Raw genomic sequence first — 15,251 nt, forward strand, 5'->3', positions numbered from 1 at the left:
ATAGGATTATCTCTTCACTAAAATAAATAACATGTTGCAAGTTGCTTTTATTGAACTCTGTTTTAATTTTAATGAACTGAAACATAATTAGAAAGTGTTTGTTATATTATGCCAACAAAGTACTAATCATGAACTGAAGACTGACATTGGAGCGGACAGTTTGTGATTATAACTGTATGTCAAGATCTTCATTAAGATGCACATTAACTGAACATAATTGACTGTAAGGCAGCTGGACAGTGGTAAAATATTTAGTAATGAACCTCTGCACTGCAGTATTTTCTGCCTCAAGGAGAACAATAAAAGTGTCCATATTTTCTTTTAATACCCTTTAGTAAATGCTGCCATATTAGCAAGCCAAATGATAGGATCACATGAGGGCTTTATAGTTTCTGCTTCTTCAGTTTGCTAGGGTTATTAATTCCAAGACTGAAATTTTAAGAAGGAAACAGAGTAAAGAGTTCATTGTGCCTGTTTCACTTATAGTCAAAAATTTAAGAGCAAACAAAAATGATAGCTGATTTTACTCCATTTAAAGTTGGACTCCAACAGCAATTTTCAATTTATTACAAGTAATTGTGCATCCTTTTAGGAAATAACTGCTCTTTAGCTGAACAGAGGCTTTATTTGTTCAGCATAAAATAAATTCTATAGGATCAGGGAAAGTATCTCATACAGTGGTGTTTTTCATGATTTTTGTAAGTATTTCGAAGCTAAGTGATCTCATGCTAATGTTTCAGTGATATTTGATGGTATCTAGCCATCAAATTACTTTCATTTATTCTTATCAAATGTATGAATCTCTCTTTTAGTGGTAAGCAACTTAAAAATATATTAAAAATAACATGTCAAGTTTATTGTGCATCATCTAGTAGTTTCCTCAGAGTTACCTTTGGAATAACACATTTTTGAAATCTGAATTTGTATGAACTTTTCATCACATCATATTTGTATCCATTTATATCCATATCCATATAATGGACTAGAGACAACAAATTTATGATTATTGGCTTTTTAGATTACGTAAGAATTAAACCTCTCAACAGCAAAGGAATGAAGTTCTCAATTTTCTTTAGAAAATGTAATTACATAATTGCACATAAAAAGTCTGTTGCAACAAATGAGAAACAATGTAATAGTGTTGTGTTTATTATCACCAGTTTTCACCGTAATCTCCCTTATGTACTTGCACTGCAAAGTGTTATCAGCATAATATACTAGAGCATAGAAATGGCCATAGTCACCTAAAGTATTTGGTGTTATTGCCCTTCTAGTTCTCATTACATAGATCTGTTGAGACCTTTGCTTCACACAGGCCTGTAATATTCCTGTGTTAAATACAGAATGCTTTCAGAACAGATAATCCAATTCTGCACTGTGAATTTTCAGTGGCTTTTTGTGGACTTTGCTGTATTTTAAAACTTGATGGGCAAAATTTATTCCTTCAGATGCAGCCAACCATCATGAGTAATTTATTTTTTATTCTTTGAGTGGTGTTCAAAGGCTTCAGAAAAGGCATGCTACTTCCTTTAATTTAGGTTTTTGAGAATAGATAAATCATGTCCTAAAAAGATTTGCCCTTGTATTTCATGCAGCTTGATGTAAATAGTTCTGTTTAGTACAGATAATGTGGAAACAAACCAAAAGGTGTTGGTTTTCCTCCTGCTTTTGTGATTCCTTCAGCTCAGAAGCTTCAGCTCAGATGTACCATCTGTTGGGTATTTTCCACATTTTTAAAAATTAAATTTTCTTTTAACCGTTTATGTTTTATGATTTGGTTTATTTTCACACACACACACAAAAGCCAGATGATTTACCCCTGGTTCGTTTTGTGTTTTAACAGCATAAGAACCCAAAATACTCTCGTGGCATTTTTTTGTGTTTGTTTGTTTTCCTTTTGCTGATAGTAGGCATAAACACACTTACTTATTTTGAAGTATACAGCAATGTTTTCAGAGAAACTTCTTGCTCAGCTCTGTTTCAGGCATGTGTTGCTATGATATGACTGCACATTATTCTGGTTATTAATGTCATCAACGTAAATAGTCAGGTCTGGAAGAATTCAAAATTGCTGCCTTAATCTGCCTGCTGAATATGCGTGGAACAGATTAAGAAGAGGTCACAATATATAGTGTGCATGGCACATTTCTGTACAAGTAAATGTGGAAACAATGATTAAAGAGATATATCTTCGATTCTGCACTGTCATATATTATGTCACATAAATATTTGTTTTTTGAAAATAAAATGTCCTGACATCTAGGTGTTGAATTCTTAGGAAATTTTATCTTCATAACAAACTTCTAATTTTTTTAAATGTAATAACTTTTTGTCCTGCCTGTGTATTACTGTTACAACATTCTAGCTTGCATGAGACCATCCTCAGTCAGCAGTTACCCAAGATAACTTTGCAGGAATGCAAAAAGCCGTATTTTATGTCAGTTATTATGCTGCAAGTCCTGACTGTTTGCATGGAAGGCAGAGGAGCTGACTTCTATCCCCCAAAAAACTTGGGAAGGATTACGTAAAGCTCTTCTCCCTCTGCTTCCATAACTTCATCCCTGTGATAACTGGGTATGATACATGTACTATCATTCCTTCAGCATGGGAACTCTTCACAGGAAGCACTAACTGCTGTGGTAGGATTATTCAAACCATGCTGTATCAGTGAAAGCTGAGTCATGGGAATCAAAAGGAATTGCAGCATTTGAGAAAGAAAGAATATAGTGGGTGTTACCCATGTACTTTAATTTCCATAGCTCCCAGACAAATAGCTCCTTGAAATATGTTATTTCCTTGTGTTCTTGTGCGAGTGGTACCCTTCAAAGCACTGTATGACATTGCCTTGAAGAGAGAACCTAAATAATAGTGTTTGTTTTAAAGAAGCAATCTAATTTCTACTCACTTTGTTTGAATAACAAAAGGAGAGAGAAAAGACCCTGATTGTCTGTACCATGGAGAAAAAAAGTGGGCTTTTCATCTGCTATCTCCTACTCATCCCATGAGTAACTGTCCTGATTCAGTGCTGGAAAGATTGGCCTTTTCTTCAGATAGATTTATATTCTTTCTGTACAAATGAATAAAAAACTCAGAACACAGGCAAAACACCCACCCCAGAAGACGACGGGAATTTCCAAAAATAGCTTATATCATGACATTAATGTTCTTGCAGTCTTGTGTCTATCAACTGCCCAGTGTTCATATTGTTTTTTCACTATTATTCATTTTTCTGATAATATTTTTACTGTAGCAATATTATGATAATCTCTTTAAACAGTTGATTCTGAATGACCTAATTTTTAAACTGCTGAGCATTTATTGCTCACACTGAAGAAAATCTGGTTAAAAAAATGTCTATCCTGCAGCTTTGTGGGGTGAAGATGTTGGTGTTTGTGTACGTATATCTGTCTGTCTCCTGTAAATGGTCCCTTGTATGTTTTTATTGTGATTCAGGATTGCATCTAATTCTTGGATTTTGTCATCTTCTTTTTTTCTGTGAGAAATAGGGTAGTTATGCTGTTGTTCTGGAAAGAATGGCATCGATTTAAGAAGAAGAAATAAAGGGGTGGGTGGAAAAAGACAACTTTTCAAATTGTCGGTTTACAATATAACTGTTACTGACTTATTTTCTAAGTCTGCGATTTCATCCCCAAATAAATAAAAAAAAAAAAAGTCAATGAAGAATTGCAGTAAATGCAATTTAAATGCTGCTGCTCACCGCCCCCCCCCCCCCCCCCCCCCGCCTTTTTTTAATATCTCATTTGTGGAGCACTTTTGTAAGACTTTGTGAAACTAGTCTATTAGTATTTTTGTGTTTACATTACATCTACATACTTTAATAACGCATTTCTTATGAACACATATTAGTATAGCTTTATGTTAGTGTCTTGAAATGTGGTTTACACAACAAAACCTGTTCTATTAATAGGTGATTTATTGTGACATTCTTATATTCTGTTGGCATGGTATGTGGAGGTAGTACTTATTGCTACTAAGTTTATCAAGCAATGTAGATAAAGACTGAATTAAAAGTTGCATTGTGTAAAGCTATAGGGCAGTAGCTCTTGAGAAAAAAAAAAAACACCACACTTTTTTTTTTGTTAATTGTGGCACAATTTACTGAGAAACTCTTTCATTTTTCTGTCAAGCTGGTTCATAGGGTATGAATCTTTTTGATGTGAATTACTTATAAAGCAAAGTGCAGCTCTTTCCAAAATAAACTATACAGGCAAACACATAAGCACTGGATAGTGTTAAGACATTATATGGTTATATAGAGAATTCTTTTCTCAACCTGTGTTTCTGGGTACATTTTAAGTAGTTATAGTGTAACTACAATTACTTTTGCATGGTTCCATGCACAGCACTGAATATATCTAATGGTCATTTATTAAAAATACAAAACTTCTAGCATGGGCACATTTTTCATCACCTTTTCATGCTTAATAGCCAACTACTAAATCATTTATATTAGAAGTAAATCAACAAACCAGAATCAATAAAACAGAATTCTTAGCAGGCTGCTCTTTCGGAGAGACTGTTGTTTGAGGAAAATAAACTATTTTTTTTTCTTTCCATGGAAAATTAATTTCATCTATGCCTGAATTTTGCATTAGTTCTGGCAAAGCTAGATTTGTAAGAGGGAAATTTTGTCATAGGGAGTATGTATGAATGAGATCAGTGAACAGTCAAAAATTATTGCTGGACCCAGATTTCATATTGTATGGTTTCTTTTCCATCATTTTCCATATGAAGAAGAACACAGCTGCTGTGTATACAATATAACAAATCTAGGTCAAGCAGCCAGATTAGTGATGTCTGGCATATAATGATGAACATGAAAGTAACATTTTATTTTCTTTCTTTACATGGTTTCTATACATAATATTATATAGTTTACAGGAAGGCAATGTTGATTTATGATATAATTTTACATCCAGGAACTACTGTAATCATAAAGTACTTCTGGGATGAGAATTGCCATGTAGCCCGCATAATCCCTATTCAGATTATAAATGGAAGTGTTCATCTAGTTAATATTTGTCTGAACAGTTCATCTTCCATCTGAGTTTAAAAGAAAAAATAATCTTTCAATGAAGATACTTTAAAAAGTATTTTAAGTCAAAAATAATAAACAAAATCATCACATATATAGGGGTTGTTTACCCTTTGGCTGTGCTTATTCTAATCAACATCAAATTTTAATTCAATAGAAAAGCAGTCAGTTGGTAATTTTTTGTGGTGCACAAATTCTTTTTTTTTTTTTTTTTGCTACAAACAAGATTTCAGTGTAGAATGTTGTGCATGCATATGCACGTTAACATACATATGTTTACATATATAGTGTTTTCATTAGTAAGACTTTGAACATTTAATAAGATGGTCCAGAGTAAATATTTTCTATATATGTGCAGTATTTTTTAAGTGTTTGGAGTTACATGTGCTTTATTACTCATTTGGTCTGATGTTTATCTAAATGAAAAGAAAGATCCTTACTTTTCTTAATTTTCTTAAGTATTCTTTTTCCTTGAATCACCTTGGTGAGTCTTTCCATGTGTTGTTTAGGAAGAGAATGTGCATAAATCCCTTGTTCAGGTCTTCCGTATATCTTTTTTTGCCCACATTTGAAGAGAGTATTTCTAATGCATATCTATGCTTGGGCCAGGGCGGGAAATAGCCTAGTTTACTTCTGAGGTCACTCTAAATAGGCAATGGAAACAAAATTGTGCCAGTTTTAGTTATTTCTACCCACATCATCATTTAGCTCTAACCAGGTAAACTTTAGCCTCTGAAAAAGAGATTTTCAGATGACACCTAAGAAATATGCAATTTTTTCTCAGTGTGGCAATAGAAAAAAAAAAAAAAAAGATTCATTTGGTATTTCTTCTGAGGAGAGACTGAGGGCTGTGTCTGTTCAGTCTGGAGAAGGCTGAGAGGGCATATTTTCAATGTTTATAAGTATCTCAAGGGTGAATGTCAAGATGATGGGACCAGACTCCTTTCAGTGGTGCCCAATGATAGGATGAGGGACAGTGGGCACAGACTGAAGCACAGGAGGTTCCATCTGAGTATGAGGAAAATTTATTTACTTTGAGGGTGCCAGAGCCCTGGAACAAGCTGCCCAGAGAGCTTGTGGAGTCTCCTTCTCTGGAGACACTCAAATCCCACCTGGACATATTCCTGTGTGATCTACTCTAGGTGAACCTGCTTTAGCAGGTGGGTTGGGCTAGATGATCTCCAGAGGTCCCTTCCAAGCCCAACCATTCTGTGATTCTGTACAAGTTATGGGAAAAAATAACAGTATGTGTAATAAGAGATGCAATTCATAGTTAAGGGAAAAGGATGTAGTTAAGAAAGCATAGGGGACATTTCTATGGACTTAACATTTCACCAATTAATTTGTTTTTCTTGATAAGATGACAAGTTTGGTTGATAAACAGCAATGAAAATACAGCATATTTTAGCATTTTTAAGGCGTTTCATTTCATGCCAGCACGTACCCAATTGCTGATTATATATAGTTTTTAAATTGCAGAAGCAATTCTTGAATAAGACACTAAACATTTTTGGGAGGGGAATTTGAAATGAAGGAAAAATATATATCAGTAGTAAGTCTTTAAGCCTACTTTTGAACTTCAAATTTGTTCAGTGTGAACATCAACAGTGACAGCAGAGTAAATGATATATTTGAAGGAGAAAAGCAAAGTAATAGATAATGATTGTGGGGTTATTTTACTTCAGTGTAAAGCATTAGCAGAACTAATACTTGATTGTGGCTGTTCTTTTTAATATTGGAAATAAAAAGAGTGAAGATATGAATACTAAAACTGAGCTTTTCGTAGGTGAAAATACCATACAGTTTCATATGCATCAGAATATGTTTAGCTTATCACAGATGTGATTGAGAGGTGGTTTGCTAACTTGTCTAAAACACTTAGTAATAAAAGGATTTTTAATTTAGCAAAGCAAGTTAGTAGAAGCTGATGCCAGAAATTTAAATGAAATATGTGGCAAATACTTTTAGTAGAGAGGTGATTAACCGCTGGGACAAATTGCCAAGAGAAACAAGTGATTTTTCCATCACATGAGGCTGTCAAATTAGAACTAAATAACTCTCAGGAAATTATTTGACTCTTGCCAAGAACAAATTATTGGTCTCAGTACATTGTTAACTAGATGAAATTTTAAAGCAGGTGGTTGGGATAGCAGATCAAATAGTTTTTTTTTTATTTTTATAATGTAAAATCTGAAGGAATATTTATCTAACTCGCCTTTGCTGAATCACCACATCAGGAACTTCATTTCAACTTGGTACAATTACAAGTTCGTAGAGTATTATTATATCATGGCACATTCCCATTCATGCTATACCTTATTCAGGAGATACTCTCTTATCCAGTTGGTCAGATGCTGTCCAGTTTCAGTGACAAACTTTTTATTTATTGCTTTTTCCTGAGTTAAGTCTTGAAGAAGCAACTGTTTGGAAAGAAGCAATAGCTTTAGTAGTAGAACCAAAGTCAGTAATTTACTCCAGTGAAAAATTGTTAAATACTGTCTTATTGGAGCAGAATCACTGAGTATCAGCAAAATTTATTTAATGCTAGTGTGCTAAATCAAATGGTACGAGCATGCCTTTGAACTTAGGGAATGAACTTGATTACTGTGGGTGGCATACACACAGCTTACTGCAATATGCGAGCATGTGATGTAGAAATAATTGAGAGAATTAGTGCAGAAAACCTGCAATCCCTTTTCAACTCTCCTTTTGAGATTATATGTGTATTTTAGTTGGCTACCATTTTCTTCAGTACTTCCACGTAAATGCTGTAGTGTAAGCTAATAGTCTCTAACTGCTTGAAAGATTCATTGAGCAAGTGTCTATTAAGTGCATGAGAATATTTAAATGGCAGGTGAGGGTATTTTATTAGCAATCACTTGGGAAATTGCACATTGAATTAGTCTGTTGCCAAGTTTAAGTGTGTGATTGAGTAGATGCCTTATGTCTGCAGTCCCTGGACATCCAGTGGTGTTCCCCAAAGCAGAATACTGAGGAGTTTGATCTTCAGTGGTCCTTCAGTAGGCATTGCAAAAATGTTCTGAGTCTCAGTTTCACTGCAAGAGTGAATAATTTTTTAATAACAGGGCTTAAATTCTCAACCATTTAAGTTCAGTGCATTATTTCAAATATAGTTTTATATGTTTCAGAGATACAACAGTATAGTGCCATGATGAAGGGAAAGCGATGCAAAGTGAATAGAATACATCTGCTATCCTTAGCAGTAACATGCTTGTGCTTTCCAAGCTATTAGAATAATTAATAAACTCACTCCTTGAATTAATGAATTCACTTGCAGGACACCATCGGACATAAATTTTGAGGCTGAATGATATTTACATTGCTATTTGTACTGTAAAATTAGTAAAGGTTATTAATTCTATCTGGTCTTCATATTGTCAGTTTTATACCATAATTACATGCACAAACACACACAGCCTCTTGAGAGGAGTGCTGAAACGCAGGTACTTCACAGTACATGAAGAGCTGAAGCAAATGTTCACAAGTTATCCTGTCTGTCAGTTTTACATTTTTTTCCCTTTGCCTATTGGTCCTACTGCTCATCTTGATGGCAAGATGGAATCATTACATTTGCTGTGATCATGCGGTACCACTCTGAGTGTAAGGAGTTTCTGGCCCACCATTTTAAAGACAGAATCCCAGAGTGACAAAATCAGACTCACTGTCTGTCATCCTTCTAGATCTCTCCTGCAGATATTTTCAGACTGCCCAAGATTCTTTAAATAGCACATTTTCTTAGCATTTAAAAGACTGTAGTGATGGTGCAGTTCTTCTCTTAGCAATGATGGTGTCATGCTGGACAAGATATGAAATGTCTTCAACAACATGTGCACATGCATGATAGATACAATTATGAGTGGGGAGGTGTGTATGGAAAAGGGAACGGAAAATAACTGAAAATATGAGACTTAAAGATTCCATGTGTATTTTTGCAATCTATTTTATATTTTTCTTGTTTTGGTTTGGTGTTTTCTTTAGAATCTGTTGTAGGTTGATTTTTTTTCCCAGTTGTGAGATGCAGATTCCTCCAAAGCTATGAGCGTATGTTCCATTACTTTTTGGCTTTTTCATTGGGTTAGAAGAAGTTTACAGCCTTCTACTCACTGGAAGATTTTTTAATAACTTTGTTTTTACTAACCCGTTTCATGAGTTTCCAGATCACTTTTAGGGAATGATGCTTCTCAGGTTGAAGACAATGCAGTAAAATAAAATTTGAACATAATTTTCTATAGAGAGTCCACATGTTAGAAATCTCTTCCTATTTGAATCACAGGCCTTTATACTGCTTTGGTTGCAGTACAGTAAATATATTTATTGATCTTTAAAGGATCTCCTTTCGGCAAAGTAGCTAGCAGGGCAAAAGGTGTCCCAAACCAGTCTTTCGTCACTTGATGTGCACTTATTATTATGTGTACTAAAAAACTAAAGAAAGATCTGATTTTACAATTCGAGTTTCTTTCGTTGGCATTTACACCAGGGTAACTGGAAGTAGATCATACCCTGTAGAAATTAAAGATGAAAGTTACTAGATTTTTCAGTGCATTTCCCACCATATATTTTCTACTTCTATATCTCCCCAGGGAAGATGCCTCCACTGCCTGTGTCAAGAAATTATACTATAAACTTTATTAGAGATCCTTAACAATTAGTTTTTATGGCATCATACTCTTTTTAAAACATCATGTAATTATTAATATTTTTTTGCATTGCTGTAGATCTTCATACTTCCAGCCTTTGGCTTAGATGCTCTCGATTTATTCTATTGCAATGACCGTTGTACCCAAATCCATCATAAGACAAAGGAGCACAGTTCTAGTAAATGGATGTATTATTTTTCAAATATTGTTTTAAGATAAGATGGACACAGTTTTTATAGATTACATTTTTATAGCTTGATATCCCATGGCAAATAGTAGTATAAATAGTCCAAAGGTTATTCAGCTACCATCAGCATACATAGTTTGCCAGTCCTTAATGTGACTAATTCCTAGCCAGAAAATATCCTGCATTCTCAATGAGTCATAATTGAAAAATAAATTATGGTGACAGGAAATTTTAAACAAAAATGTCATTTCATATTGCTGTAGAAAAGCCAGTTTCAGTGACATTTTTAGGATTATCAGTGAGAAGACATCAGTCTATGGTGACAAGAATCGAACAGAGTGTAATCATGAGAGTGTTTTTGGTTATTTATTTAATGACAGGGGTTGTTAGGCTGACATATAGAGGAAGAATATTGCAAAAATTATATGTATTAGTAATAAATAGTTGCTTGATGACAGTGAGACTGGAAAATAATTTTATTTGGATAATTGATCATTGGTAATAGGTGCTATAAGCATTTTCCAATGGTAGATGCAATCATTATGGAAAATATAGCTGAAAAGTTTTTTTCTAGTGAGCATTTGAGATTTTTTTTGCCTCAGAAATACCCAGAGAGACTGCATTTTATGTCCTTTATGCCAGTGTTTTGTACGCGTTAGCACAAACAACTGGTGCATACCACATCCTCAGTTCTTTTCAACTACCTTAGTAAGATTGAGCAGAATGTAAAGGACTAGTAATACAGACTTACTCTACCACTTCTTCCACTGCTCCTCAAAATGTTGTACTCAGAATAATTACTTATTCTGCCTTAGAGGAAATCATATTTGAATGAATCACATCATTTAGAATGGATTTGAATTTTGGACAGTACAGATAACAGCAATATCTACTGAGAAAACATACAAGCAAATGTGATGGAATTTAGTAATTAGTGAAGTTCTCCTTCAGTTCCTAGATCTTACAAGAAGCCTTCAGGTAAGCAGTCTCTCCAAGAACATGCTATTAGGGGAAAATTATTCCAAAATCACTGGTCAAATGGATTAGCATCCAGCTCCCCACAGGTTCCTGATACAGTTTTGTGAGTGTTATTAGGATCCTGCCATTAGGCTCATTCCATCTGGAGTGGAAACTCATTCAGATAGTTGGCATCTCAGCACTTCCACTGGGAATTGTTGTCATAAATGCAGTAAACTGCATTTGTCATTTTTGTACTCCAGCTTTTGCAGATTGTGATATGTCTTCCTCTATGCCATTAAATCTAGAAGTCTACACTAAAGATTGTCTCCATACCCTGCTTCAAAGTATTTGAAATGCCAGGAGCCCTAGGGATGTATCGGTGACCTAGTCATGGATGTTCTTCAGTCCTGCACTTTCCAATATATATGCAGATTTTGAAAGAAAGATGGATGTACTTAACCTCTTTTTTTTTTTTTTCTTTAGTTCCACCATCTTTATACCTTATCCATCATGGGAAACGTGCAGGTCTCATGTTTCATCCCAAGGCTATTTTACTCATTTTTAAGCTTTTCTGTATGTGATCCATTTTCTTTGTGTCCAAGACCTTGTCCATGATGGCCTTCTCTAACAAAGTATAAATACTTATTGGATTACTGAATAATAGAACTGGTCTAAGGTTGTGCGGATTTTTTGTTTGTTTGTTTTGTGTGTGTATGTTTATTGTTGTTTTTTGTTTTTAGAGTATGGTATTTTTGGTATTAAAGAGGCTGAAGACCTATTCTGAAACTCAGAAATTCAAGTTTAGAACAGTGACGTTGATGGTTTACAGCTTTAAAAGTAAGCATTGCTGTATGTATTTTGACCAGCAAGATGCTTACTTCAAGGTCTCAGTCACATCTTTGGACTGAAAGCATCTTTTTTTCTGCAAATATTAATTATCTCTGTGAAGCCTCTGCCATGTCAGTACGAGGTCCAAACACTGGAGTACTAGAGTCTCTGGCACCAAATGTCTTAAAAAAAGGAAAAAAAAAAGTCCTGATACTGGTCTTTCCTCACCAGCAAAAATGGAATGATGCTCTCTCCTGAACAATGTACTCCAGCAAAGATATCAAGTGTCTTGATGTACATTTTGTAGAATCATAGAATGGTTTGGTTTGGAAGGGACTTTCAAAAGTCAACTAGTCCAACACTCTGCAATAAGTAGGGACATCTTCAACCAGATCAGGTTGCTCAGAGTCCTGTCCAGCCTTACCTTGAATGTTTCCAGCAATGAGGCATTTACCACATTTCTGGGCAACTTGTTCCTGTGTTCCACCACCATAATTACAAAACAAAGTCTTAATTTATCTCATCTAAATCTGCCTTATTTTAGTTTAAAACCTTTATCCCTTGTCCTATTGCAACAGGTCCTGCTAAAATGTTTGTCCCCATCTTTCTCACAAGCCCCTGTTAACTCCTGAAAGGCTGCAATAAGGTCTCCCCGGAGCCTTCTCTTCTCCAGGTGGAACAAATGCAACTGTCTCAGGCTTTCTGCACTTCCCTTGGGTTCAAGATGAAGAATGTCCTTCTAGTTTTGACTCTGAATTTTGGATGAACATGGTGTTTCCTCAGCTTGCTTTTCCCAGAACCTCCTTTCTGTTTAGTTCCATATTCTTTTTGAAAGCTGAAACAACTGAATATATTATCAAATTAACGTCTTCCTTTTTTTTTTTTTTTTTCCCTGTTTTAGTTTATAAGGCTTGTCTTCCACAACTGTGGACTGTTACCTGCTTTTATAATGTGTGTCTATATAGCTCCTAATGGTTTATTTGCCTAATCTTCCTTCCCTGATGGGATAGTGAAGAGCTCTGCAAGATCTCCCTGTGGGTAGCACCTAGTGTATATAGGATAAGTCCTCAGTTCCAGTTACTTTTTTTTTTTTAATTTAATAGTGATGAATTCCTCTTTCCTTGGATGGATATTTCACTTCAGTGATCTCAGAGTCCATAGTTGACCTTGAAGTTCAGTATATATGTCACTGTCCTGGAGCTCACAATAATGAGATGTGTCAAGCTTTCTGTGCATGTGTAGAAAGGACCTCTGCTACAAATAATGTACACCAAATGTATATTTTGCAACTTGTACTAGAGGAAGAAAAATAACCTGAAATGCTTTCTGGTTGTATGGCTCACTACAAACAACTAGCAGATCTGAGGAATGCTGCATCAGCCACCAAACAACTTAATCAGGCGTTTACCCTTGTCATGACAGCTAAGTAATTGTAAGCTGTTTGATCCCTTGCAAAAAGGAGCATGAATGGAAGGTAAAGAAGGAAGAGGTTCATCCTGAAATAAGTGGTTTTGGCTGGAACATCAAAAGAAAATGAGAGAGCCAGACCAGCTTCAGGAGTCCTGCAAAACATACTTGTGAATCTGCAGTCAGAGAAACTAGTAGTATTTCCTCCAGTATGTTAACATAGTTCATACATAACCTAATTGTTAGATTAGTGGTGGGCCAGCCCTTTGAGCCTTCAGACAACTTTAGCCTCTGTCATCTTTCCTTAAGGATATTCCTTTCCAAGCAAGAGAGGGAGAGAAATCTCATGGCTGATTCTTTATATACAAATATGGCGTATATACATATTTACACCCTTCTCCCCCGCATTTTTCTATGATATGTTATCCTCAAAAACCACCTTTTATTTTCTAACTAAGGCACTAGATTTTATTTAAGCTAAGGCTGCCTATCTTTGCCCCAGTGTATGTGCTGGTTCTTATTACACTTTTCCCAGGCAAGCTGTCTCTTTTTTACATTGCCAGGATGAGGCCTTTCAGGAGGAATCCTTGTTTGTCCATATGACAACAAAGTGAGCTAGAAATCAGCTGTTTCAACAGATTGTCTTACTGGATAGATAACCGTGTGGGAAGCAGTTTGTCTGCTGAACTAGAGCCACCTTAGATTAACATAGCTGTCTTATTTTCTTCAGAATGCCTCCATCCCTGGCATATGGAGGCTGCACATCTAGCTGCCACCTAGAGCTTCATTCTGAAATTCACCAAACCTTACCTACCTGTTGAGGTGACACTGCTTTTTGCAAAAGACCTTTTTCAGTCCTTACTCAACTTTTGATCCTGAGACTATTATTCAAATGTGTGATGTTTTGTGAGGACTACTGCTTAGAATCACCACTGCATAACAGAACACCATGAGAGAAAGAAAGATCACTTTTCTCTAGCAGTTCTTCTTCAGGCAATTTATCTGATTGTAAATTCACAGCTTTTCCTCCTTTACCTTGGAGATTTTAAACCCAAGACTTGGGTGAAGTTCTGGTTCATTACTGGTGCTGTGGAGAGGTAGGGCACCAGTAGTCATTTGTCATGTGTACTTCTGAAGCAACATGGGCATGCAGACCCTGCACCGTGAATACACATAGATACAAAATATTTTGAATCAGGAATTCAATAATTTTCATTTTTATATCTATATAAAAGAAGGAATTTAAGATTGAATAACGTTTCTTTTACTTTGCTGCAGGATTGTAAATGAAAATGAAAGGGAATGTGCATATTCCTTCGAAGTCAGAAGAGATCCTCTGGGCTGTTTAGTTTGTCTCATCTCATGTGTACTAGCAGAATGGAGTGATGTTAACTGAAAGAGGTCAGCATATGCTCCAGCTAATCATGGTTGTCAGTACAGCTCTTACAACACTGTTGTAAGATACTTTGATATGTCAAAGATGAGCTCCCTGAGTTTCTCTGTAGGCCATGTAGGCTCTGACACAATTCAGAATATGTGTTTAAAAAATTCCTGTTCCTTCTTACAGATAACCAAAAGCAGGATCCAGATTAATTATGCTTTGGTTCACAGTTTAATGTTGTGCCCTAAATAATTTATTTCTTTCAAAATAGACCATTTAAAGGGAAGTGGTAAGGGCAAGAGTGTTCTCCTCCTCATAAATCCCTTTCATTGCTTCCATAACATATAGAACATGTGTTAAATTTTGTATTGAAGAGCAAACCAAATACATTTGAATCTTCACCTAAAATAAAGTAACTTAAAATGTTATGAGTTTAACATTAATATCTACAAACATCAGTTTGTTTTGTAAACAATTCTGAGTAGATACAATAATATAATCTTCAGTTAGAGGAAGAAAAATTTGTGGTTTACCATAGCAGTTTCTCTTGTATGAGTAACAAAAAAAACCCAGAATTGTATCAAATGTAGTGTAGAGGTTATCTTAATTGAGTTATGAAAGTGTAATAGCTTTCTTTTACCTGATGCGACCAGGAGAGGAATCTAAGATTCATAACATGCTCGGATCAAAGTCTGGTTTTATTTTCCTTTCTTTTTTTCTCTCCCCCTGCCTTCCTTTATTTTTAGCTTGAGTAAGACAGGGACAGATTCAAAT

At 35.2% G+C, this 15,251-nt stretch overlaps 1 protein-coding gene across 2 annotated transcripts in view; it reads left to right on the forward strand.

The window, feature by feature from the left end:
• The window catches only part of TAFA5 (TAFA chemokine like family member 5), a gene marked incomplete at both ends in the record, with an annotated part of 408,803 nt that overhangs the window by 187,054 nt on the left and 206,498 nt on the right, over window positions 1-15,251 (forward strand). The window lies entirely within an intron of this gene.

The sequence above is a fragment of the Streptopelia decaocto genome (genome assembly GCF_964273445.1).
Source record: "Streptopelia decaocto genome assembly, chromosome: 1".
In the NCBI taxonomy this organism is placed as follows: Eukaryota; Metazoa; Chordata; class Aves; order Columbiformes; family Columbidae; genus Streptopelia; species Streptopelia decaocto.